The sequence below is a fragment of the Carex rostrata genome, chromosome 5, assembly GCF_964058835.1.
Source record: "Carex rostrata chromosome 5, lpCarRost1.2, whole genome shotgun sequence".
In the NCBI taxonomy this organism is placed as follows: Eukaryota; Viridiplantae; Streptophyta; class Magnoliopsida; order Poales; family Cyperaceae; genus Carex; species Carex rostrata.
The window spans coordinates 90,001-95,000 of NC_135922.1; positions in this window are offsets into that span (position 1 = coordinate 90,001).

Below are 5,000 nucleotides of genomic sequence, written 5' to 3' on the forward strand. Positions count from 1 at the left end.
CCGGCTTTACGGCTGGGGATTTCAACCCGCTCGGTCTCTGCGGGGCGCCTCCACGCTTAGGCGCCCCAATGAACCGTGTTTCGCCGGCTTTACGGCTGGGGATTTCAACCCGCTCGGTCTCTGCGGGGCGCCTCCACGCTTAGGCGCCCCAATGAACCGTGTTTCACCGGCTTTACGGCTGGGGATTTCAACCCGCGCGGCTACCCGCATCGGCCTTACGGGCGAAACTCCACGCGGAGTCACCCTGCCCGACCGCTTTTCGCCGGCTTTACGGCTGGGGATTTCAACCCGCATCGGTCTTACGGGCGCCTCCACGCTTAGACGCCCTGCCCCACCGTGTTTCGCCGGCTCTACGGCTGGGGATTTCAACCCGCGTGGTCCGTGTTTTTCGGTAACATATTCGTGTTCCTTGCCCCCGACGGGCCGTGTTTTTCGGTAACAAAATCGTGTCTTTTGTCCCCGCTGCACCGTGTTTTTTGCCCCGCTCAACCGTGTTTTTTGCCCCCGCTCAACCGTGCTTACTGCCCCCGCTCAACCGTGTTTTTTCGGTAGCATAATCGTGTTTTCGGGTAACATAATCTTGTTTTTCGGGCCATTTTACACCGACGGAGGCACCCACAGGGGCCATGTACACCCCGCTTGGCATGTACATGAGGGGCTGCCTCTTCCAAAAATCCTTCCCCCCTATAGGGGAATATGCATTTTGGGTCTCCAGCCACGCCCAGGGTTACCACCCCCTGGAAATCCCCCAGGTTTACCCCCCATTTTATGTGGATGCATAGATTCAGACCGCCCTGCTCCCGCGCTTTTGGCCATTTTTGCCCAACGTTAGCCGCTTCGGCGTGCCGCTGGACTGTTTTCGGGCCTTTTTCACCGACGCTTGGCCGTATCCGCTTAGTTTTCCCCAACGCTTGGCCGCATCCGCTTAGTTTTCCCCCGCTGGACTGTTTTCGGGTCACTTTTGCCCAACGTTAGCGGCTTCCGCTTGCCGCTGGACTGTTTTCGGGCCCTTTTTCACCGACCCTTGGCCGTATCCGCTTAGTTTTCCCCAACGCGTGGCCGCATCCGCTTAGTTTTCCCCCGCTGAACTGTTTTCGGGTCAGTTTTGCCCAACGTTAGCCGCTTCCGCTTGCCGCTGGACTGTTTTCGGGCCAATTTCCACCGACTCTTGGCCGTATCCGCTTAGTTTTCCCCAACGCGTGGCCGCATCCGCTTAGTTTTCCCCCGCTGAACTGTTTTCGGGTCACTTTTGCCCAACGTTAGCCGCTTCCGCTTGCCGCTGGGCTGTTTTCGGGCCAATTTCCACCGACACTTGGCCGCATCCGCTTAGTTTTCCCCAACGCGTGGCCGCATCCGCTTAGTTTTCCCCCGCTGAACTGTTTTCGGGTCAGTTTTGCCCAACGTTAGCCGCTTCCGCTTGCCGCTGGACTGTTTTCGGGCCAATTTCCACCGACTCTTGGCCGTATCCGCTTAGTTTTCCCCAACGCGTGGCCGCATCCGCTTAGTTTTCCCCCGCTGAACTGTTTTCGGGTCACTTTTGCCCAACGTTAGCCGCTTCCGCTTGCCGCTGGGCTGTTTTCGGGCCAATTTCCACCGACACTTGGCCGCATTCGCTTAGTTTTCCCCAACGCGTGGCCGCATCCGCTTAGTTTTCCCCCGCTGAACTGTTTTCGGGTCAGTTTTGCCCAACGTTAGCCGCTTCCGCTTGCCGCTGGACTGTTTTCGGGCCAATTTCCACCGACTCTTGGCCGCATCCGCTTAGTTTTCCCCAACGCGTGGCCGCATCCGCTTAGTTTTCCCCAACGCGTGGCCGCATCCGCTTAGTTTTCCCCCGCTGAACTGTTTTCGGGTCACTTTTGCCCAACGTTAGCCGCTTCCGCTTGCCGCTGGGCTGTTTTCGGGCCAATTTCCACCGACACTTGGCCGCATCCGCTTAGTTTTCCCCCGCTTAACTGTTTTCGGGTCACTTTTCCCCAACGTTAGCCGCTTCCGCTTGCCGCTGGGCTGTTTTCGGGCCATTTTTCCCCAACACTTGGCCGTATCCGCTTAGTTTTCCCCAACGCGTGGCCGCATCCGCTTAGTTTTCCCCCGCTGAACTGTTTTCGGGTCACTTTTGCCCAACGTTAGCCGCTTCCGCTTGCCGCTGGGCTGTTTTCGGGCCAATTTCCACCGACACTTGGCCGCATCCGCTTAGTTTTCCCCAACGCGTGGCCGCATCCGCTTAGTTTTCCCCCGCTGAACTGTTTTCGGGTCAGTTTTGCCCAACGTTAGCCGCTTCCGCTTGCCGCTGGACTGTTTTCGGGCCAATTTCCACCGACTCTTGGCCGCATCCGCTTTGTTTTCCCCAACGCGTGGCCGCATCCGCTTAGTTTTCCCCCGCTGAACTGTTTTCGGGTCACTTTTGCCCAACGTTAGCCGCTTCCGCTTGCCGCTGGGCTGTTTTCGGGCCAATTTCCACCGACACTTGGCCGCATCCGCTTAGTTTTCCCCCGCTTAACTGTTTTCGGGTCACTTTTCCCCAACGTTAGCCGCTTCCGCTTGCCGCTGGGCTGTTTTCGGGCCATTTTTCCCCAACACTTGGCCGTATCCGCTTAGTTTTCCCCAACGCGTGGCCGCATCCGCTTAGTTTTCCCCCGCTGAACTGTTTTCGGGTCACTTTTGCCCAACGTTAGCCGCTTCCGCTTGCCGCTGGACTGTTTTCGGGCCAATTTCCACCGACTCTGGGCCGGATCCGCTTAGTTTTCCCCAACGCTTGGCTGCATCCGCTTAATTTTCCCCAGCTGAACTGTTTTCGGGTCACTTTGTCCCAACGTTAGCCGTTTCCGGTTGCCGCTGGACTGTTTTCGGGCCATTTTCCACCGACTCTTGGCCGTATCCGCTTGGTTTTGCCCAACGCTTGGCTGCTTCCGCTTAATTTCCCCCAGCTGAACTGTTTTCGGGTCACTTTTGCCCAACGTTAGCCGTTTCCGCTTGCCGCTGGACTGTTTTCGGGCCATTTTTCACCGACACTTGGCCGTATCCGCTTAGTTTTCGCCAACAATTGGCTGCATCCGCTTAATTTTCCAAGCTATACTGCTTTCGGGTCAGTTTTGCCCAACGTTAGCCGCTTCCGCTTGCCGCTGGGCTGTTTTCGGGCCATTTTCCACCCACGCTGGCACCGACGGGGCCATGTACACCCACGCGCGTGTACATGAGGGGGCACCCATTTTTGAAAACCTTGCCCCCCTATAGGGGAATATGCATTTTGAGGCTCTAGCCACGCCCAGGGTTACCACCCCCTGAAAATCCCCCAAGTCAAAATCACCCATGTAAAATATTCAAAAAAATCTAAAAAAATCACAAAAAATTTATAAAATAAAATAAATTCAAAAAAAAAAAAAAAATTTCAAAAATTCAAAAAAAATTCAAAAAATTCAAAAAAATTCAAAAAAATTCAAAAAATTCAAAAATTCAAAAAAAGTCCAAAAACCCAAAAAAACTTCAAAAATTTCAAAAATTCAAAAAAATTTCAAAAAAATTTCAAAAATTTGCCCCGCTGAACTGTTTTCGGGTCAGTTTTGCCCAACGTTAGCCGCTTCCGCTTGCCGCTGGACTGTTTTCGGGCCAATTTCCACCGACTCTTGGCCGCATCCGCTTAGTTTTCCCCAACGCGTGGCCGCATCCGCTTAGTTTTCCCCCGCTGAACTGTTTTCGGGTCACTTTTGCCCAACGTTAGCCGCTTCCGCTTGCCGCTGGGCTGTTTTCGGGCCAATTTCCACCGACACTTGGCCGCATCCGCTTAGTTTTCCCCCGCTTAACTGTTTTCGGGTCACTTTTCCCCAACGTTAGCCGCTTCCGCTTGCCGCTGGGCTGTTTTCGGGCCATTTTTCCCCAACACTTGGCCGTATCCGCTTAGTTTTCCCCAACGCGTGGCCGCATCCGCTTAGTTTTCCCCCGCTGAACTGTTTTCGGGTCACTTTTGCCCAACGTTAGCCGCTTCCGCTTGCCGCTGGACTGTTTTCGGGCCAATTTCCACCGACCCTGGGCCGGATCCGCTTAGTTTTCCCCAACGCTTGGCTGCATCCGCTTAATTTTCCCCAGCTGAACTGTTTTCGGGTCACTTTGTCCCAACGTTAGCCGTTTCCGGTTGCCGCTGGACTGTTTTCGGGCCATTTTCCACCGACTCTTGGCCGTATCCGCTTGGTTTTGCCCAACGCTTGGCTGCTTCCGCTTAATTTCCCCCAGCTGAACTGTTTTCGGGTCACTTTTGCCCAACGTTAGCCGTTTCCGCTTGCCGCTGGACTGTTTTCGGGCCATTTTTCACCGTCACTTGGCCGTATCCGCTTAGTTTTCGCCAACAATTGGCTGCATCCGCTTAATTTTCCAAGCTATACTGCTTTCGGGTCAGTTTTGCCCAACGTTAGCCGCTTCCGCTTGCCGCTGGGCTGTTTTCGGGCCATTTTCCACCCACGCTGGCACCGACGGGGCCATGTACACCCACGCGCGTGTACATGAGGGGGCACCCATTTTTGAAAACCTTGCCCCCCTATAGGGGAATATGCATTTTGAGGCTCTAGCCACGCCCAGGGTTACCACCCCCTGAAAATCCCCCAAGTCAAAATCACCCATGTAAAATATTCAAAAAAATCTCAAAAAATCACAAAAAATTTATAAAATCAAATAAATTCAAAAAAAAAAAAAAATTTCAAAAATTCAAAAAAAATTCAAAAAATTCAAAAAAATTCAAAAAAATTCAAAAAATTCAAAAATTCAAAAAAAGTCCAAAAACCCAAAAAAACTTCAAAAATTTCAAAAATTCAAAAAAATTTCAAAAAAATTTTCAAAAATTTGCCCCGCTGAACTGTTTTCGGGCCAGTTTTGCCCAACGTTAGCCGCTTCCGCTTGCCGCTGGACTGTTTTCGGGCCAATTTCCACCGACTCTTGGCCGTATCCGCTTAGTTTTCCCCAACGCGTGGCCGCATCCGCTTAGTTTTCCCCCGCTGAACTGTTTTCGGGTCACT